Source organism: Notechis scutatus, chromosome 3 (assembly GCF_049901735.1).
Source record: "Notechis scutatus isolate UNSWTSFEM ecotype Mainland chromosome 3, rNotScu1.2, whole genome shotgun sequence".
Lineage (NCBI taxonomy): Eukaryota > Metazoa > Chordata > Lepidosauria > Squamata > Elapidae > Notechis > Notechis scutatus.
In genome coordinates, this window is record NC_142011.1 from 106,048,521 (window position 1) to 106,072,185 (window position 23,665).

The window sequence follows — 23,665 nt, forward strand, 5'->3', positions numbered from 1 at the left end:
GTTAAGCAGTGTATTTAAACTGGTTATTTGCATTGGAAAGGAAAAATAACTGCAGTTTCCTGACACTAGTTTCCTTCTGAAAATCATCTAGTTCAAAAGTGCAATAAATTTTTCAAAGGCAACTAGCAATAGAGGAAATTTGCAACAAAACAACAGAAAGGTCCTTATAAAAATTCTTTCTAAGAATGAGCTGAGGCAGGCATTGATGAACGAAACAATGTTTATTGTAACAAAGAAACAGGTTACCGGAGTCTGCCGATATGCTCCCGAATTGGCCAGCTGATAGGTAACAGCTGATGCCGTCTGACAGCTTCCTTTTATAGTTTGCTCTCAGGCTGCTCAGCCAATTGGAACAAACAAAACTCCTGCTCAAAATGCAGACCAACAAATAGAACTTCTGTAGAACACAATACTCCTTTCCCCCAGCTAGGAGCATGCGTAACCATTTAAATAGGCGGGGCATTGTCTCTCTCGCCCTGACCTGCGCAGTTCAGTCTTTGCAGCTGGTTGGAATGGATCGGCTGTCACCAAACGCTCCAGATGTGGCGGTGCTGCACTTCTCGTCAAAGATGAATTGGATTCTCTCAGGAACTCGTCATCAGGTAAGTTTGTGTCAGCATGCGCATCACTCATCGGTGTCTCATACTCCGGTGCGTCATACCCACAAAACATTCCCTCTGTTTGTTCATTCCCCTCTGAGTTACTCTGGGATATCAATTGGTCAGTATGGCGTTGCCATATTCTGCCATCCTGTAACCCAATTTTATAAGACCTGGGGCCCGTGACAGCCACCACTTGGCCGGGCAACCAGAGGGGATTACCCCCAAAATTCCTAGCATACACAGGGTCATTTACCTGGAATGACCTCATCTGGCTAAAAGAATCTAATGGAATTAAAGGAGAGTAGCTTGGATGGAGCCTATCTAAATTATTCCTAAGCCTCCTTCCCATTAGCAGCTCTGTTGGAGAACGATTTGTCACTGAGCTAGGGGTGATATGTTGTGATAGTAAATAAGTGGTTAATTTTGAGTGCCAATCTTCTCCCTCGAGTCTGCCTAAAACCTCCTTGGCTGCCCTTACGGCCCTTTCAGCTTACCCATTCGCTGCTGGGTGATAAGGGGCTGTCAGAGCATGCCGGACTCCCTTCAAAACTAGCTGATGCAAATTGTGGACCATTGTCCGAAACAAGAACATCTGGAAAACCATGAGTTGCAAACAAACGGTCTAACACTTTTATGACATCTGTCGAAGTAGTAGAATGCATGAGAATGCACTCAACCCATTTGGAATAAGAGTCCACTACAATTAAGAATATGCAGCTGTGGAAAGGGCCCACCAAATCTATGTGGACTCGTGACCATGGGGACTTAGCCGATTCCCATTCCCCTGATTGGCAGCTGGTGGGGCAGGCCTTGATAATTGACATGCCTGGTATGTCCTGACCTTAGTAGTTATGTCTGCATCTATGCCTGGCCACCAGACATAACTCCTTGCCAGTGCCTTCATTCTGGCAATATCCGGATGTCCTTCAACTATCAATTATCTGAGGCCTCAACCTGCTAGGGGCAATGACACAGCAACCCCATAATAAACACCCCTGCTGGGTGGACATCTCATGCTGCCTGGCTCTAAAAGGTAAGAATTTGGTGTCTAATTTTCCTTCGGGCCAACCCCTTCTCACCCAGTTCAAAACCTGTAATATTACTTGGTCTCTCGACGAACATTGAGCAATATCTGCTGTAGTCAGAGGTAATTGTTGATCATCCAAAGAGAACACAGTTAATGATGGTGCGGGGTCAATTACAGGGGTTGGTAAAGGACAACGGCTTAAACCGTCGGCATGACTAAGGTGTTTCCCAGCTCTGTGTATATGAGTAGGCAGCAAGGAATATTGTCCACCTAGTCATTCTTGGAGACAACACTGTAGGACTTGGACGATCTCCAGACAAAATGCCTAATAAAGGTTTGTGATTGGTCACAAGCTGAAAATGGTGACCATAGAGGAACTCATGAAATTTTTTGATGGAAACGACTGTTGCTAAGGCTTCCTTATCAATCTATGCATAATTCCTCTCAGTTCTTGATAAGGTCCTGTAGAAATATGCTATCGACACTTCCAGGCCATTTGGCAATTTGAGTGCCAACACAGTGCCTATCCCAAAAGGGGATGCTTCGCAGCAAAGTATCAAAGGTAAATCCCTGTCAAATTGTATTAACACACTGTCAGATGACAACAGAGCTTTGACAGATAAGCTGCTTTCTCTGCAATGCATTTTATTATGGCAATTCATGTATTACCTAGACATTAATACTGTATCTCTTTTTGTGTGTTTAGGCCTTTTTGAATGAGGAGGATCCATCTAACCAAAATGTTATACACTAGGAAACATCTCTGTGTCCCAGACTGATCCATGTCCCTTTACTGTTTGGTTATGCTGCATCCAACTGTACATCTTTTCTGTCATACTAAAAAACATTATATGAAGGCCTTGATTGACCATGATAGACAACATAACCCAGTAGTCATTGGCATATTTAGTAACCATGAAATATGGAAGACTATGACTTCAAATATAAGAAGAATAAATGATAAAAAGCATGAAAGTGTGAAAGAAATTAAAGAAAAATATATTTGTGATGTAGTTATAAAATGAAAGGAATGGGAAAGGATATAGTAAATACTCTGATCTTTTGGAGCAAAGTGGATGACTACATCCAGAGAAGTGAAGATACAGATTTAATCTTGAAAGGGCTAAAGTGGATTTTTGAAATTATAAATTTGTGCCATGTAGGTTGTTATGGATAACTACTGCGTGAAATAGGAATCCATAGATAGGGGAGATGCCATTCCAAACAATGAATTAAATCCATTGAGTAGAGATATAGAGGATTATAGGTAGGGTTTGAGAAAATAGTGTAGCATTCTGAATGAATATGATGGAGGGCAGGATATTTGGGTATCTGAATGAATGAATGGATGGAAATGGGATATGAGAGTATGGAAAAAATAATTGGGTCATTGGAGATATAAGAATGAATGTGACAATGTAAGCAAAATAAGGCATTGATTATGTATGAAAATACATTTGTCTCCAGACAGAGTGAATGAAAAGAGGATACAAAAAAAGAGGACATGGAAGCTGCTTGAAAGTTAATGAAAAGAAATGAACAGAAAGGTGTGGTGTTATACTAATATGAAATATGAAAAAGTATGCTTGATACAATTAAATAAAAGAGGCTGTGAGTGAAAATGCATAGAAAAGAACAATCATTTAAAAAATAAAGGCAAGAGAAGAATAGTGTTGACAGGAAAAAAATAGGGACAAGGAGAATAAGGAATAATTAAGGATTACTTGTGGTAATGTTAAAGGTGTGTTGATTGATGATGTGATATATGTGTAGTTTGTATGCAGATGGTGCCATACATATTTTCAGCAAAAGATGAACATTGTATGATGAGATGAAAAGCGTATATCTAAGAATTCATATATCAATGATCAATATCATTGTATAGGGCAGGAAAAGTGACCAAAGTTGTACGTATATGGCAAAAAAACTGGGAAAAGTACATGAATTTGTATACCTCCTTAAATGTTAATAAATATGAAAATTGATATAATGGTTAAGATATGCAAAAGCTAGTAAAGAGGAAATGGTTTGGGGCAGTGATGGAATGTTGAAAGGAGTGAAAATAGTGGTTTGTTACTGTGAGCGTCTCTTGAATTTTTATATGGAAATGAGAGTAAGGCTAAGAGAAATGTGGAAGTAATTTGAATGCAGTAGGAATAGGGTGCTTATGAAGTATGAGTGGCGAAATAAGAAGTGATAGGGTCAAAAGTGAATGGGTAATGAATAAATATGGATTGAATGAGTGACAAGTATGAAAGAGATACCTATAGCTTGATGTAGTTTAGTTTCAAAGAGAATGAATGAGGATCCGCTTGCAAACAAAAATACATGAAGGAAGAGCGAATGGGTCAAAAGGAAAAGGAAGACAGGACAAGAAAGGTCTGGCTGGATGGAGATTCTCAAAAGTGGGAGGTGAAAAAAAAACAGAACAAAAGTCAGTGCATCAAGCACTGCATGGCTATGTTGCAAACAAGTTCAGCTTGAAAAGCAAAAGAGAGAGATACAGTGAATGGTGTTCATGGAAACCAGATTGAGGAATGTTTCTTTTTCTTATGGCAGACCTTTACTTTCTTTGATTTACTATTTCTTATTTCATTTCTGGACTCTTCATATGTTGTTCACCCCAAAATGAAATGGTTTAATGGGTATATTTATGTGGATAATAGTTCAAAAGAATGGATGTTTTTTAGTATTTCAATGCCAAAGATTTTTGTTTGGATGGAGAGGGATTGAAAGAGGGATTGCTAGCTTTGATTTCAGGAATGGTACTCATAGCCCATTCCCCATTCTGTTCCGAGAAATGTTGTGATCATATATGTAGGTCTTATCGTGCACGTTTAACATTACTTATTTTTCTGCACTGGAATTCCAGGATTTCAAAATTGATTCATAATATGTGCCATCAAGTTGTTGTCAACTCTTAGCTACCACATAGATAGATTTTCTGTATGGTGATCTGTCCCTAACTTGGTCTTTCAGGTCTTTTAATGGTGATTTTAAAATGGCAAAACGCCACTTGGAATCCAGAGTTGCCTCTTTCCATTATTATCTCTTTGCCCTTACATGCAACAAACTGACATTTCTGAGTATATTCAGAGATGGATCATCTATCTGCAATTATTTGTGAAAAATGATTCCTCTATACCAATACGCTAGTATGACAATACACATTTGAAGAAGAAAAAGCAATTGTGAGTGTTTTAGCTAATATGCTTCAAAGCATTGTCCTCTTGGGGTAATTCCTTTTTACATCAGTCTGCTTTAGCTGACTTCATGAATCCTATGATTAAAGATGTTATTGCAAATAATACCTTATTTTGTTGTTGGCATACTGATAGGTGATATTATTCTCATGCACTCATATCATATTGTATACACATACACAAAGATAAGCACAAAACAGCAGATGTTTACTACTATTGTGTTTCCCAGAAGAATGAAAATAGGAGAAATGAGAATAGGGAAGTGGAATGTAAAGTGTTATTTCTTGCAGTAACAGGAATAAAATGTTTGTGTGTATGTGTGTGTGTGCTTCATTGTACTTCGCTGCAAAAAAGCAATGATATAACATTAAGATGGTTCATGTTTGGCCTTAAGTGCATAGCTTGACTGAGAAATCACTTGATTGGCCATCATACTTTCATGAAAACACAAAAAGATGAGATCTGGCTATGTGGAATATGAATGGAGGAGATTCTTGTGTAGTTCCAGTTTTTGTATTTAGGTCAGGCCCCTTCTCTTAGCTCTGGCTGCAACTTTTTATCTTAATAGCTATGATCTCAGTTTTGAAGTTACTTCTGGAAAAAATTGAGGTTGTGGAGGAAAGTTGTTGGGGCTTTTGTTTCTAACATACTAAGTTTTGACGGAAAACAAATTTCATGTAGAAATTTCAAACAATGCTTCATCTTCAACATGAAATATGTCTGCGTAGGATTTTCCCAGTTACAGTTTTCAGCTATTTGATTCCTTCGTGTAAAACCATCTGGAAATGAAGCCAGTTTAAAAAAATCATTTTCTGGGTTTTCATCTGGTCTTCTATTTTGGTCATGGTAATGGGCTAATTGGTGGCTTTTCATGTTTCTTTACCTTCCTGAAGCAGTAAAAATGAAAAGAAAAAGAAACCCTGACTAACCACTTCTATTGTTGTTTGGGTTACAAGACGAAATTGCCACAATTTTTGGTAATTTCAGTTTTTTAACTGCTTGTCTCATCAGAGAACTTGTAACACATGAAAATGGTTTTGGATGACAGAGGCCAATGACAGGAGGGAAAGGAGCATTTTTGACAAACTGCACATTTTGTACTGAATTGACAGGATTTATTTAAAAAAATAATGCATCTGGTGAACTGGACAACAGGATTTATTTAAAAAAATAATGCATCTGGTGAACTGGACAACAGCACCAGCTGGTACAAATTTGAAAATATTTTTTATTCATAGCAAGAAAAAATTAGTAGAGGTTGTGTTCTCAATTGTCTAGGGTTGAATAAAATACAATATAATTTGTTCCTGTACTCAAGAAATGCTCAGAGACCTGCTTTAGAATTGGGATAGACTGGTTATGTGAACCAGCTTTAAGATGCTGATTTTGCAATATTAGATAAAGAAATCCAGGTTTCTCTGATGACACTGTTTGAGAAAAGTGAGTTTTTGACATAATGGTTGCTTTGAGTATGCTTATCCATGTTTCTGAATCTAAGTTTCTTTTGTACCATAAACCCAAAGAGTAGGTTTAGCTTTCACATGAACACAAATATAATTTGGATTTGAAGGACTATTCTACTATCTGGGTATCTGAGCACAATTTGATAAGAATTATTCTGTTCATGTACATGAAACACATTAAACGGTCTGATGTTCTTTCTCTCATTTCCTCTATGTTGACTTGGTTGCACTGATTCTCCAAAGGATGAGTGAGATAGAAAATATATGATGATGTGCAATTTGGTCAATTTGGGAGGCTTTTCTATAGATATCTGGATCATGTTTAACTCTTCAATGATTTTAAGCTTAAACTGCTCTTGGAAATATCATTAAACATAGCATAATATAAAATCCCATCAGCATATGTAAATTATTACATGACAAAGGTCTATAAATCTTACTCAGCATGCAGAAACTCTGAATGTAATGATCTGTTTTTACCAGCCTCATGGGCATTATCTGTTGACTCATGTACAGGGAAAGAAGAATAAATTTTGAATAATGCAGTCTTCAGACATTTTCAGGGTACATAGTAACTACAAGCTCTCCTTTGGAGATGCCTATAGATTCGCACTAATTTAAATGCTTTTGAAAATGGGACACTCAAACAAGCTGTTTATAGCTGCTTCACTCCAGGAAAAACAACTAAAATGATCTCATCACTTCAGAATTCCATTTCTGGGGTGGAGCTTTGGTGTTTAAAGAGCTCTTTCTACAGATTGTACATAAATGAAAACTTCTAAGCAAAGCTGGGAGAGCAGTATGGTATCCATAATCTTGCTCCCACCATTGCTTTCATATTTATTAACTTACGTAGGGAGTCAATTCGTGCAAATGGATAGGATTTCCCTAAAAGAGAGTTTCCTTTTTCACAGGAAGAAATGGCACAGACACCATTTATCGGCTTTTAAGGGGTCAAGGGCAATTTGACTGAGTAATGCGGATCACTTAGAACAATTGAAAACTGTTACAAATAGAGTCAGAGACAATAATTGTTGCTGAATAAAAAAAGGTTCCCCCTTTGCCCCGGTGAACTTGAGTTGGAAAAGACCCAGTCTGCGTGAGTTATACAAAAGAAGAAGAACAATGAAGATATACGACTTTGCTTTAATTCAAGGGTGATGATTCCCATTCTGTTTTCTGGAATTCTGATTGGAGAATTCACAATAAGAAAATTGGTACAGCCAAACTTTCTTGAAGGTCACCTCACCCACCAGTCATTATCAACCATCCCCAGAAGTGTGAAAAGGCTAGAGTTGAGTGTATTTTAAATTCTCACTTTGCAGTAGACAACCCCAAAGGCCAGAGAATGTTGCCAGCTGGAACAAGCAGAATCTGTTGCAGTATAAGAGAGCCTCTATTCCATTCCAATTGATGTAATACGTGTTCCATAAATACAGAAAATGTAAGAGAAATTGTTATACAGCACAATATCTATCTTATGTGTGTAATAGTAGCCCATTAATTTGCTATGCTATACATTTTTAATTAAAATTGCTTTGGAAATGGTGGCATTGATTACTTTTGTCTCTTTCCCCATATTTAACGAATCAATGATTGTGCACATTAACTGATAGTGTTAAATGCATTTAGCTCCCATTTTTACAAAGAGTGAGACATGTGGAGAATGGACTTTATGTTGAAAGAAGGCACTGACAGGGAAGTAGGCTAGTATGGCTGGTTGTCTTTGATAATAACAGTATTTGATTTAATTCCCAGCTACATTGTCTACATTTTACTTGCATGAGCAAGTTATTTAAGAACTAATTGCTCTTCCTATGTGCTGGAGGACATTCCTAGCACCATCTGTGCAAGAAATCTTATATCATATCAGAACTGCCCCTCTGACTCAGTCTAATCAGGGCAATCAGCTTTCAGTGGTGACCAGTCAGATGGTCCCCCCCAAAAAAACTCAAGTAATCAGATCTCCTGGTTGTACTGTACATCTTAGGCTATAGCATTACAAATAATTACACCTTGATGATTCAATCTATCTATCTCCTACATAGATAGCTATCTATATAGATAGCTCTAATCTATCTATAACCTATCCATTATTTAACTAATTTAACTAATTAGTTAGTTAACTAATTCATCTAAAAACATGGATTATATAATGCTTTACATATTTTTTACATCTCTGACAGAAAAAAACTAAACCAGAGGATATTATGATGCTGCACAACGTTAAATTCAGTGTGTTAGTTACATGTTGTGAAGGCTGTCATTCAGACTTCTCTGCATGCTTTTTTCTCTTTGCTTTTCCCCCCTTCTTACTTAAAAGTATGATTTATTTTATTTAGGGAGGGGAGTTAGTGGTAGCAAACTTCAAGGGCTTTCTTGTCGATGAGGATTTAAGATGAAATTGTAAAGTAAATAAATAGCTCACCACATTTATAAAGTACCCCAGAGGAATAATAATATATGACTTGAAGTCCAAGAGAGGGCATGTAGGCTTATCACATCTGCAGTTTGCTAGTGATGTGCCAAAAACAGCAAAGCTGTTCTTTATATCTGATACATGGCATGGTTTTATTTCATTTTTTTAAAATAGAGATATTTGTGATTGCAAGAAAAGCTCAGTAGTTTAATATCATTTGGTTTCTTTTACTATCAGCATTTTTCAAGAAAGGCAACAGGCAAAGGTCTTATGGAAAGCTTTATGTGCTAGCATAATTGTGGTGAGCTGGCTGGATTATACTTTTCTCAGTAACACTGGACATACTGGTTAAGAGGATGTTGGGGTTATGCAAATGATGCTATAGCAAATTATTTAGATTTTTTGTTACTCTATGTTCAGGCCATGTAATTCATGTTAGAATAGTTTGTTAAAGTAACAGACCTTGGTCTTTGGGAAATTTTGTTCATAGAACTAAAAAATTGCTGTTGCCAAATTGCGGTTTATAAAGCCATTTTTTCAAAAAAATCACATATTGTTGATTGATCTTCCAAATGGATTCTTCTTTTAATGTGTTACCTGGATTTTTTTTAATTTTAGTTTTATATTTAGACTTCATAAGTTGCTTTGAATGTTGAGGAGAAGGAGATACAAAGAGGCTTACCATAAGAAAATAAAAACAAAAAACACGAGGGAAATTAAAGTAAGTAGAGAAACAGAAATTATGATTGAAGAAGGAGAAAGTATGGAACTTAGGTTCATCTTCCAATAGAAAACTGGATGTAGAACTTGCTTGGAACAGAATGAAAAGAATTACATTAGGACATCTTACATCTTAATGCGAAGCATGCTTGGTAAAATAAAGAAGCAAAAGAGATTATGATGATGAAAAAAAGCAAACAAGAGAATTATTAATGCCAAATAAATGAAGGTTAGAGACAATGTTTTCATCTCTCTCTCTCTCTCTCTCTCTCTCTCTCTCTCAACACACACACACACACACACACATACACACAAAGTTGCAGCAAATACAGTCCAAAAGAGCACATTGCTGCGAAGATTGAAAGAAGAAAAGATCCAGAACAAATCTGTTCTTTTGTGTTTTGCGAGTCATTGTAAAATGTATGAATGTGTGTGTATGGGGAGTTTATTGTACTTGGTTGATCTTAAGAAGCTATATGATGCAATGAACAGACATGAATATGAAATGTTTTCTATGAATGTAGAGTTAAAGGTTGGTTACTGAATGAAGTAAGAGTAGCATATAATCCAAGTAAAAGCCTATATAAGAATAATGGAATGCTTAGTGAATGGTTCAAGATTGAGCAGGGAATAAGACAGGAATGTGTAATGACCCTCTTCTATTTTAATGTGTTTTTGACAAATGTATAAGTAATGCTTATGATGATGCTAGAAGTGTTTTGGTTGGAGATATTTATTGTGTATGTATTTTTGTATGCACACGATGCTACGTTGAGCTGAGAACCCAAACAATTTGCCATAAAAGTTGAATTGATTGTATAATATAATAGAAAGTATAGAACTTAATATTGTATCAAGTTGAATGGAGTGGATGAAATTTTTTAAAAATATGTAAGAAATTTAAACAATGAAAGGAGATATATGAATCAGTCTGTTGTGAAACTTATAGTATGTAGCATGTTTCTTTTTTTCTAATCTCTATTTGGCATAATATTTATTCCACTGAAAGGACATAGTATGATATCTTTGCATCATACATAATGTGTATTATATGCAAATAGTTAAAAAAAAAAAAGAACTCTGAGACTGGGCGTGATAGAGCCACTGACAAGATGCAGTTATGAGGAGTTTTGAAAGATGAAATACTATTGAGAATATATTAATCTACATCAAGCAATGTGTTGACTATCTGTAAAAGATTCTTTTAATTTTTTAAAAATATCAGTTTACATCAGGCCTCTAGGTGGCAATGTTACTATTCAGATGCCAAGAACAGGACCAACTTATGTAAGCCAATGGTATATAATATGAACTATCAAAATCATGGAGAGATTTACCATTCAGCACCAAGGCTGAGGAACAGCAGCTTGCCAGTGTCCAGGAGGCTGGTTTATTCATCCAAGACATGAGGAACAAAATTAGAGGAGAAATTTTAGAAACCCTTTGAGTATGTCTTTTGGGGTGAGTCAAAATTCTGAGCACAAAGTGCTTTATTATTAATTTGGGGTATTTAGGACATCAAATATTCTCAAATGCTCCACCTGTGTATATGTACATGAGTGACCGCTGATCTCCAAACTGGCAGCCTCACAGCTTGCCTTTTGTAGAGCAACCTAAATGGAAGAGCTACCCCAAAAGTTCTAATGAGAGAATCAGGAGTCACTTCAAAATAATTTTCAGGAGAGATTCAGAGATACCAAGTGTCTTTTTATTCTGAATGCAGATGCCTGTTTGTAATGGGATAATTATTAGAGCCTCATTGAAGTGGCTGGGATTTGCAACTGGGGAATTCTACTCACATTTATTGAGCAAATATATGTTACTTTTCAATTGAAATATTTCAGACTCACATACAATTTGAATATGTATGTATGTATGTATGTATGTATGTAAGTATGTATGTATGTATGTATTTATTTATTTATGACTTCTCCTTTTGAAGAAGAGATGAGGAAAAATTCAAATGTGTTATAAACATATATGACAGAGATCAGCCAGATGTATTGTAGCTCCCCAGGGTTTCCTGAATCTAACCTTTAACTCTGTAAAGCAAGAAAGACAAAAGTCTTTGTAAGACATGGCAGCCCGTTGGAGAAATTAAGAATACAGGTTTGTTTTCCTCATTGGCAATCATAACGCCCTTCCATCTTCTTTCACTTATAACTAAATTGGGAATTGATCCATTTAATAAATGATTTGAGATGAGAACACTTCTTTTGACTGCTTTTTTCAAGGGGACAGTATAGAAGAGTTCTGCAAAAGAGCATGACATATTTAAGTAGTAATGTTTTAATGCCCAAAGACAATGCATATGTGTGTGTTTGGACATCTAGAAAAAAGACACTTTTTAATATCTATCTCAAGAGCTTTGGAGACAATCTTGCTTTGGGCATCCAATGTTGACATCAACAGTGGACTGAAGAGTTCCCACCTTTCAAACTGTTCAACTTCCTTTGTTTCCAATAGGTTGTAGTTAAAGCAGAGTGACCAGAATGACCAGATTTGATTTGGGCTCTAAGGTGCCAATAATCTCTGAGGATTATAGCTGTTCTCTAGCCAGGATTTAGGGATTCAGTCAATAATACCTAGCCAGGATTTAGGGATTCAATCAATAATAATAAGTGATAATACCTATGATCTGGATTTAGTCAAATTTGAGAATTCTGGGAGTTGTAAGCTTAATTCATTTGCAGACCACCTGGTTAAGAGGCTAGCATAAAATATGATTTTATTTCTTTAAATTACATGCTGATTTTCCCATACTTTTGAATTTGCTGGGTGATGAGGTGTGATTAACATTGTTTTCTGCTTGCATACTTAACTACCTCAGAGTCAGGGCAGCCTGCATCGCTCTTAGACCTCAGGCCATGCGAAAAGCTATTCCACAAAATCGTCTTGATTTAAATGTTGTCTCCTTTCCCAAATTGTTGGACTTCTATTTGCTATGATTTGGGCAACCCTTCAGTAACCAATCTTTCAACTGAAGATAATGAGAAAAAGCTAATGCAACGGCTCTCAAAGGTATGTTCTTATAACATCTTCATCAGGTTCATTCACATTGATTTGTTTTTATTTTGTTTTGTGATTGGGTATATTATATCTAGCCCATTTAGTTTATGAGTCAATGTATTATGCAAACACAGAAAATGAGTTAATTCAGTAATAAAGTTAAGTATGATGTTGGAACACAGCCCAAATATTGAAGGCCTGGGATACAGGTACTCATCTGCATATCTTTCTTATCCCAGCACGGTGATGGCCCACTAACCATTTCTCAAAGGCAGGAATGTACAACAAAATGTGCAACTTGCCTGTGGCCTGTTCTGAAGGCATCCTCCACCTGCCTTTTGCTGCTGACACAGGCAATGCTTGTGCAGTCTGTCATGCTTCTTTATTATTGCAAAGTCTTGGATCCAATTAGGTAGTGTGAACTGTAGAGAAAATACATGAAATCCACACTAGCAGTGTGGAGTTCAAAGTCCCCCATAAGTGTTAAAAATTTGAACACCAGTAGCTGATATAAGTTGAAAATGTAACAGCAAGATCCATTAGGAATTAACAGTCGCCTTATGGAATATTTATTAGTTTTAACTGGTCTCTTGGTGGGCCAGTGGGAGAGTGGATGCATCAACAAAGAATGTGCAGCAATTTTGGGGAGCCTATAGTGGTTGCTCCTGGGAGCACCTTGGTAGCTCTCTATTTGAAAGGCTATTCAGGACATAAGGACTCTGGGAGAGTTAGCATGGCAGGGCAGGGTGGGGCTGACCATAGAGTGACTGTGACCCCCATCTCCCTGTGAAGGCTATTTTGCTTTCTTATTTTTTAGTACAAAGAGAAAGAGCATGACATGGCATTTACCCTATCTATAGACATGTGTGGTCTATGGATTTCCCACTGAAGACTGATTCTCCCTTCTGGTTGAGAGCCAGAGGAGAGGAATGGTAGGGTTGTGGTTAACGAAACCTTGGAATCTTGGACCAAATAGTGAGGCTGATAGAGGAGGGATTCCTGTGTTATGAATGGGAGTGTGTTTTTGAGTGTGTTAACTGTAAGTAGGGATGGTAGTTATTGAGCTACTGAGGGCTACTGAAGTGGAAGCGTCTAAGATGGGGTAGGGTCAGCTCATGGCGTGGTTGATGTATTGATAGCCCTCCGGGAGTCTTTTACAGCTTTCTGGGGTACTAAACTACAGATTACCAGATGGGAGTCCCTATTTCTTAATAGATCACTTGGGTTTGTTGCTGTTGTACCAACCTCTGTGTTGCATATCAATTCCCCTGGCTGAGCTCCTTGTTTCTACTTCTGGGTTGTCAGTGGAGTTACCCAGACTTATAAGCTTGGGAAACTTCAATCTGCCTTCTCTGGGAGTGAAGCCTTGGTTGCTGTTTGGAATGGGGGGCAGCTGAGGCTTTGGGTTGGGTCACACCTATGTGACTTCTCCTCTCTCATGAATCCCATCACTCCATGAAATACATGGAACAGCTGAGGACATACATCTAGACCATTTTTGGTGTTCAATAGAGGATGAATTAATATGAGTTAATGCTGCTGTTATATCTTACCTTGTAGCTCTTAAGAGTGGTGAAATATTAGTACTTTCCCATCCTTATTGCATGTGTGGATAGCCATACTGCAATCCTGTTTCAGATGATGCATACCCTCTTGGATAGATGTGGACTTGGACAGTCCCCTTCAGAAGAAATATGAACAGACCTGATACACACCTTGGGAGTTATCCTGGACTCATGACTTCTGCTCAAAGAGCAGATAGTGTCTAGGAGAGTCTTTGCACAGCTTTATGTTATGCACCAGTTGTGCCATTTATGTTCATGGTGCCTTACACCATAGTCACCTTCTAACTGGAGTACTGTGATGTGCTCTATATGGGTCTGACCTTGACAAGTTATCTGGAAGCTTTTGCTGGTGCAAAGTGCAGCAGTGTAGGCAGTTAGATGTGTCTCTAAAACAGTGCATATTACATTTCTGCCCTGCATGCTACATTGATTGCCTGTTAGCTTCTGGGTCTAACTCAAGATTCTGGTTTTGACCTTTAAATCCTTCCTATATTATTTCAGAGGCCTCCTCTCTGATTATATCTGTCCTTCCATCAAATGCAGCAGAAGAGGCATGTTACAGGTCCCATCTGCAAGGGAGCTGCATTTGGTGGGGAGCTTGCCTTATGGAACATACTTTCCACCTTAAAGTGAGACTGGCTCCATCCCTCTTGATTTTTTAGAAGTCTTTCAATTCTGGTTATATCATCAGGTCTGGGACACCAGGGGATCCATGGCTAAGATGGCTCTGTTGTTTTTTTCTGTCCTATCTTACTTTTTGCAATTTTTGTTTTTTTAAAATATTTGTTTCTAAATATTAACTTACATAGTTTTCTTGTTCACTGTCCAGAACCACTTTTTAATGAGATGGATGTCCATATAAATTTGATGAATGAATAAATAAATGAATAAAATACCTATCACAGATTTCCTTTAAGTGGATCAGTACCAAAGATGCAACTGAAAGAATTCAATGCACTTTGAGGTATCTATTAGTCCACTTCTCTAGAATTTTGGTTGATTAAAATATTCTACACTGAAAGTAAAGTGTTGAACAGACAATTGACAATAAATTAAACCTCATGGCCTATTATTTATACTGTGTTAACATGACATGTGTTCTGTGCTTCCAAAACTCAATTGCTTCTCTTCTTTTTTCTGAATATGAGTCAAAGTAATGACTGAACAGTTCTAAATCTTCTCACTGAGATTTCCTTATGACAATGAATGTCAACAAAGGGCAGCTTTCTTGACAAAGCAAATTGATAAAAAACCCTATATATATATATATATATATATATATATATATATATATATATATATATATATATATATATATATATATATATTCTATTGCTTATCAGTTTGTTTCCAGACAAATTTCAAAAAAAATTTAAACTTTTTTGAGCTAAAATCCATAGTGCCCAGCAACATTGACCAAGACAATGGTTTTTAGTCTAATGTGGTATCAGGCAGGTATGGCTGACCTACACAGTCTTGGACAGTAGAGGAAATGAATTCTTTGATTTAGACATCCCTCTCTTTATGATCCCAAAGACAAATTCTTTGCATTGAAATAGGCTGGTAATTCCAGGTTGTGGAGTCTTTTTGAAAGGGTCCTTGGGCTTATAAAATTAAGACTAGAGAGAAGAGAAAGAGTCATTAAAAACAGTCAGAGGGTGATTGTATTCCTTCTTCCTCCAAAGACTCTATGACAGTCTTTTGTTTGAGAAAGAATCCATATCTTGCTATTGGTCATTCAAGAATAATTGATACAAAAGCACAAGCTATGGGCTTCATCCCCAAGAAGGGCAACTGTCTTGACATCCAACTCTATTTGAACTTTTCTACCATTCAGAAATACTTATATACTGTAGTATTATCCAGTCCGTCACTGTTTTCAGGCTGCAGATTAATGTGCTGCAATTTATGAAGTGGATTTGAATAATTTAAGAAATGAGCTTAATCTCTTGTACAATCATTCTTCATTTGACTCTTTGGTGGGGGTGGGGGGAGAGAGGTGCCTTATCTACTGCTCTATTTTATGGTTCTTCTAAGTCTTCAAAATCCAACTTGGACAATTGTTTTCATTTGATCTTGTTTCACATCCTGTACTTCTGCAGAGGACAGAAGACAGAGTATCTGTTGTGGTATTTAATACATTGGTGGCTCAGTATTGAACCTCTCTCAGTTAATAAAAGTTGAATTTTTTCCCATTAATTAAGTATAAATAAATGCATGGAAAGTATGAAATGGTGGCCAACTGTCTAGACTAGAGGGAGGAGGGAAAGGCAGGCAGAAGCATATGGTAAGAGGGAATTTCTGATCAAAGAGGCAGTTTCATGAGTTGTTCCTATCCCTGCTGCAAACTGCAGGCCCAGACTTTCAGATCTGACATATAGCAACATGCACATACACACACATTCACACACAGAGAGTAGTTATTTCTTTGGTTCTGTAAGGATAATAATGCCACAGTGAACTATGCCAATCTTCTTCACTCATGCTTCTAAATTTTACCGTGGTCTGGTGTCATGTGGAATGTAGCCAAAAGCAAAGTTAAAGGTTGCTGGATTGTTTAGATGTCAAAACTAGTGAGTTTTGGTACATTTTTCTGTCATCCTAGCCAGGGGTCTCCAACCTTGGCAACTTTAAGACTGGCTGAGGAATTCTGGGAGTTGAAGTCCACAAGTCTTAAAGTTGCCAAGGTTGGAGACCCTTAATTATAGTATCTTCTTGTTCCCAAAGTAATTTTGTATTGAAACAAAAGGACAGATGACCAATTTAGCTGGGCTGGTGTAAGGAATATAATGAAGTCAATAGATTTATATTATTTATTCCACTCAGTTCTTAGGCATTGCCAAAGACAGAGAGAGAATCACCAGGGCCAAGAGGGGAAAGCTGGCATTTTCTTTTAAATTATCATATTTTCCCATAGTCAGCCAAGTTGCTGATTGTAAGTCTTGCTTAATCTGATGTATCTGTATCTTCTATCAGGGAAAGCAAATTCTTTTGGTATCTCTCTTTAAAAATTTTTTAAACATCCTCATCCAGAAAAGATTCTGTATTCAGAGTGTCTCCCTACCTTTATATACAACTCCCTATAACTGATAATTCAAATAGTCTCCTTCTTCAACCAAAATTTACCATGTGAGATACAATTAAAATGTATCCATAGCAAGGATAATGGAACCAAGGAAGAAGAAAAAATAGATCTTAAAAATGCAAGGGGTGGACAAAGGATTTTAAAAAAAGCTCTGAAGGAAATATAAATAGGAAAAAAAGCTGAAACTTAAGCTTAATATTTCAGCAACACCTGATTACTTTCGGAAAGGAAGAAAATGAAAACTAAAAGCACAGGATTTGTGGTGATTACTTTCTTTACTTAGTTTGCAGAAAAGAAAGTTGAGAGGAGATGTGATAGCTGTTTCGAAATATCTGAAAGGCTACCAAACATTATCAAGAGTTGAACTAATTCTCACTTACTTCAGAAGGTAAGACACTAATAGGATGAAATTTCAGAGATGTGGGTGTGTGAGCCTTCATGTCAGTGTTTGACTCTTGGAGATTTCCTGGATAAGCCCTTGCAGACTTCTTGGCAAGTTTTTGGAGGTATTTGCCATTGTCTCCTTCCTAGGCCTGGTTTTGTGCCAAAGGCAGGACTAGAATTCATAGTCTCCCTTTCTTTCTAGCCTGGTGCTTAAGACCAACAAAATGCATACATATTGTATGTGATATAGTTGCCTCTTTTTATTTCAAAATTAAAGGAATGAGGAGGAAAAAAAAGAAAAAAAAGCTGGGAAAATATTCATACGTGTAGAAAAGTAAATGATCCTTACTTTCCAGTAAAAATACATGCTTGAATTGCTAGGGGAAATTTCCTCCCGCAAACCCAATTCCACATGAAGTGATGAGAGGAACAAACTCCATTAGTTCAGTAATCTGTTCTCTCTATACTTTGATTAGTTTTATGATGGAAAGCTGGTTTGCCTATTAGATATACTGTAACTTTATCAACCCTTCTTTCACAATGGAATAATAATCCTAATTTTCCTGATAATCTGTGTATGCTTGAGTTCTCAAACGTAAACAGCAATCTTATATTAGTTCATCAGGGAGTAACCTAATTAAGCTCAATTGAACTTGCTACTGAGAAAGCATAAATTTGTTCAGTATTGTATCTTCAATCTTCAATACATTTTTGTTAGTTCTTCTAGGAACAGTGACTAAATGCTTTTGGCATATTTGTTAAGGGTCTTTACAAACTGGTTTGGGAATTTATTCTTTATTGCTTCTTTTATTGCAAAATTCTTTTACTGCAAAAAGGAACTAATATTTTCTAAAGGAGACTAATCTTCCCTGACTAGGATAAATGCAATATAAAATGCAAAAATTACACATTTAATTTGTCATGTGATGTGTGTTTTGCTTTAGTCCTTCAGTCATATGCACCATCTGTTTGCTTTTATTTTTAGTTTATGTTGTCTTGTGGTGGCATTTATGATTTTTGATGTTGGTGATGAATAAACTACTGGCTACTAGCCCATTGTAATGGGAGATATAATTCTTCTTAGGCATATCCATTAATGCACGAGAATAACCTGTGAAATACTGGAGGTATAAAATAAATATAAGAGGAGAAAGAACAGTGTGAAGAGACCTGTTAATAGATTTCTGTGCTAGCAAGCTGATTGGTGCAGCAATGAAGTTTCAAAAGTTTTAATCCAGGTCATATTGGACTAGGCCAGTTTGGTCTAGGAATTAAGATCCTGGCCTAGAAACCAGGAAATCATGAGTTCTAGTCCTGCCTTAGGCATGAAAGCTAGCTGGGTCACTCTCTCACCCCAACCACTTCACAGAGTGGTTGTTGTGGGGAAAATATGAGGAAGGAGGCTACCTTATTTATAAAAACAATAAAGGTGGGATATAAATAAATAATTAAATAAATTGTACCTCTAAACAGGTTTAGAATACAGAGTGAATGGACCTTTGAAATCTGGAAATTTCTGCTGCCTTTCCTGGGAATCATAATAGCATCTAGATACTAGATCCTGAGCTACTCATTCCTACATTAGCTATTCCTTTACCCAATTCTGGTAAACTGCTCTTGCTGCTACATTATGAATAAATTTGGTTCCTGTTCTGAAATTTCATTACATTTCAAGCTGTATCTCAGAAGAAATCAGAGCTACCTTTCTCAATTTGTGTAAAGGGTTTATGGGCTGTTTTGTTTGTTTTTAACCGCAGGCTTAAAAACCTTCAGGCAATTTCAATCATCCTGAAAAATACATGATATAGTTGATTTGATGGCATGATCGTTCCTATCTGGTACATTAACCAACGATTGCTAAGGGAATGTCACTTATTTCAAGGGTGGTGGTGAGGGGGGGAAGAGGGGTTGCAGTTTAGGGATTGCATTAAGAACAACATGCAGTCCAGGCTTTAGCTGCTGCTAATATTAAAACAGAACAAATTGAACTCCCACTAACAACAGTAAGTAGGCAGCTTTTCTCAATGAAGAGTGCTCCATGATGGCAATGGTGGTGTTACTTAGAAGATACTGTGTGTCTTCTATTGAATGTTGTTGTGTGGAAACTGATCATGACACACTGTAAATTTCACTATACATTTCACTGTAAATTTCTATAAATTAGCCCACTTTACTATATGTTCTTCCTGTGTTTCAAATTTCCAAAAAACCTTATAAACTTGAGCATTTAATGTTCATCATTGGTGCACAACTGTATTTCTAATTATTTTTGTCCATTTTGATCACTGTTAATGGGAAAACAGTTATATTTGTACTGTTACTATATTATTATTAGTTTATTGATTGATTAGTCTTGCAGCCTTATCAAAAAAATAAAATACAATATAGTACATAGTCTAATTTCAGAACAAGGTAGATAGAAGGCAATAAAATTGATGAAGTACAAATATCTTAATACAAACAGATAGTAATCAGATAAATGAACCTCCTTTACAGAGTACTGCAATTTGTTCAATATACTGAGTTCATAGGACAACTGCTTTAGTTATAAACTTAGCACTTTTATGTACAATATATACATTTGAGCATAGGAAGAAATATGAAATATAGATAAGATTTTGACAGGTACTGATGAAAAGGTGATTAAAAAATTATACGGTTATTTACTGGGAATTAAACTAGAGGAAGAACAAGTTAAAGAAACTATGATTGCTTGGGGGAAGAATTTTGGATATGGGATTGATTTAGAGAAATGGCAAAAATTGTGGTCTCAAAATTATAAAATGACAATGTCAATAGCTTATAAAGAAAATTTGTATAAGATGTTTTACAGGTGGCACTTTTCCCCTACAAGAATAGCAAGAATGTTCAAGAATAAATCTGAAAAATGCTGGAAATGTCATCAGATACCCGGCTCATATTACCATATGTGGTGGACTTGTGAGGACGCTAGAAAATACTGGACTAAAATTTGCATGTGGTTGGAAAAAATGACAAAGAAACACAAAGATTTGAAACCAGAGATCTTTTTATTGGGAATCTTACCTGATACATACAGTAAAGACTTGAAATATCTGATTGTAAATGTATTAACAGTGGCTAGGATTGTATTTGCTAAAAATTGGAAAAATGAGAAAATACCATTGCAGGAAGAAATTACCGTATTTATCGGCGTATAACACACACTTTTTCCCCCTGAAAATAGGGGCAAATGATGTATCGTGTTATACGCCGATATAATGTTAAGAAGCCTTGGTGAATGCTGCTGGGATCGGGATCAAGGACACAAATGAAAGAAGGGGAGGAGGAAGCAACAAGCCTGTCCTTCTCTCTGGGTCAGCTCTCTCAGTTGCTCTCTCGCTCCTCCACCAGCACAGGAAGAAACTGCTTCAAAAGCGGGGGGGCTTTTCCTGTCGCTCTCCCACCCCCACCCCGTCCGCCCGCCCGCCCGCCCGCAGTGCTCCGTTCTGCCTGCCTGCCTGCCTTCGTTAATGGTTGAATCGGAACAGCTTGGCTGAGTAAAAGAGGCGAATAGTTATTATTCTCAGCCGAAGCTGCTCCCAAACAACCAGAAACTAAGGCAGGCAGGCAGAATTTTTTAAATTTTTTTTCCTGAAATTTCCCCCTTAAAATGAAGATGCGTGTTATACGCCAGTGCGTGTTATACGCCGATAAATACGGTATTAAGAAAATATTGGAATGTGCTGAGATGAGTAGATTGACATTTGAAATTAGAGAGCAAGAGGATAAACAATTCTATAAAATTTGGGACCTTTTCTATCAATGGTTGGATGATAAAATACAATAATAGAATATTTAGAATTTTAGACAATAAGGAATATATAAAAAGATATTTTTTCTTTTCTTTGTTATTTGATATCATATCTATAAAATGTTTTTAGGATAGATTTGGTATGACTATATGATTTGTTATAAAATAAACTACGTAAATTATAGTTACCTCATAAAGTATGAATGAATAAAATTATAGTCAAATGATTGTTTAATAGTGATACTAGGATATATAATTTTTGATTGATAATATGTTATTATGTAACGTAACTGTAATTGAGACTACGAAATGAATGCACAAAAACTGATAAACCAACCGACACACTGTTTGTATATATTTATGAAAGAAATCTGATGTTTTTATGTTTTGTTTGTGTTGTTTGTTTTTAAAAAACTAATAAAATTGTTTTCAAAAAAAAAATACAATAAAATACAATATAGTACATAGTCTAATTTCAGAACAAGGTAGATAGAAGGCAATAAAATTGATGAAGTACAAATATCTTAATACAAACAGATAGTAATCAGATAAATGAACCTCCTTTACAGAGTACTGCAATTTGTTCAATATACTGAGTTCATAGGACAACTGCTTTAGTTATAAACTTAGCACTTTTATGTACAATATATACATTTGAGCATAGGAGGAAATATGACAATCTGTGGTTGGGATCCCCCAGAGAGTTGTTCTTTCCAAAAGGAATGATAAGTATTTCAGTAATTTGTTATTATATTATTTATCCTTCTACTATTAATTGCTCCCTTGACTAAACTTTAAATTCCCTTTGATGGTTTTCCAATAATTCCCAATATCTCAACCACGTGTCCTTGTCTGCTGTTCTCTTCTATGATATACTTTTTGGTTGAGACCCATAAGGGCATTTTTGGGTACAACCTGAGTTTATAGCTATTCTATACTCTCAATACGTTGCCATTTTTAAAATCTACATTAATTTTAATGTTATTATAGCATAAATACCCATGCTATCTAAATCTTCTAACTCTAGATATCTTCTAACTCTAAAAGTCACTTGTTTCCATTCTTTTGTCAAGACCAAATAACAAATTGAGAAATACAATTTCAAAATCTGGTAACCCCAAATTTTTCTCTGTATCTTGTAGCACTTTGTATTTATTTCATCCCCCCCCCCCTTGCGATATAAGTTTAGATATATCTTTTTACCATTGTTTAAATGGTACATCAGTTGTCAAAATAGATATTGTCTGAAACAAAAACATTGTTCTCAGTAAAACATTCATTTTTTTCAGGTTAACTCGATTTTCTTAATGTCATTCCATGTCTCAACATAATTATTTTCAAATAACATACATTTCATATTTGTCATAGTAATATCCAATAATTTTATTTTTTATTAATCTTAAAACCAGTTTTCTCCATCAGTTCTTTAATTTTCTAATTTCATATTTTTGTTAACAGCTTTGTCTTCTAATTATTAATTTTAAAACCTGCTAATATATCACAGTCCTTTCATTTTTCCATTATTGTTTCTATTCCCTCAACCCTAACCCTAATACAAATCATCCACAAACACCCTAAACTTATCAGTTTCTTTTAAAATCTTAACTCCCATAATTTTTTCATCTTGTCTTATACCTCTATTCAGTATTTTATTTTTTTAAGTAAAGTTTTTTTTTTATTATATAAAAATATTTTGAATGCAGGGTATTGTCCGGTCATACCATTTTACAAAAGAAAGGAAAACAAGAAATAGTAACATATATACTGATAGCAATAGTAGTATTACAACAGAATGATTCTAACCATATTTATAATTATATTAGCTTATTTATAATCCTATTGATTATACTAGCATACTTATAGTTACAAACAACATTCATGTTTAACTTATACATAACAATTCTTTCTTCATATAATTTCTACATCTTATCTCTAACCATTGATAAAACCTATTCCACATTAAGTAATACTCCTTTATCTTTTATTTTCAATGTCAGTCTATCCATCTCTGCACAATCCAATATTTTCCTAATTATATTTTCATCTGATGGGGTGTTCTCATTTTTCCAATATTGTGCAAATACAATTCTCACTGCAGTCAGTGTAATATTAAATATATAGTCCCTTTACCATAGCTTTCTGGTATTATACCTAACAAAAATCTGGTTTCAAATCTATATGCTGTTTAATCATCTTTTCCAACCATGTGTGTATTTTCGTCCAGTATTTTCTTGCTTTCATACATGTCCACCACATATGATAATAAGTACCTGGGGTCTGATTACACTTCCAATATTTGGCAGACATGTTGTTAAACATTTTTGCTAGTCTTGCTGGTGGCAAATGCCACCTGTAAAACATTTTATAAAGATTTCCCTTATATGCAGTAGCCATTGTCAGTTTATAATTCCTGTCC

General features: G+C 35.9%; 1 long non-coding RNA gene across 2 annotated transcripts in view; it reads left to right on the forward strand.

The window, feature by feature from the left end:
• The first annotated feature begins 381 nt into the window (after positions 1–381).
• The window catches only part of LOC148131323 (uncharacterized), a 30,175-nt gene continuing 6,891 nt past the window's right edge, over positions 382–23,665 (forward strand). For both annotated transcript variants that reach the window (XR_015748355.1, XR_015748356.1), the window contains exons 1-2: positions 382–602; positions 17,377–17,481. This is a non-coding gene — a long non-coding RNA (uncharacterized LOC148131323). The remainder of the gene's footprint in view (positions 603–17,376; positions 17,482–23,665) is intronic.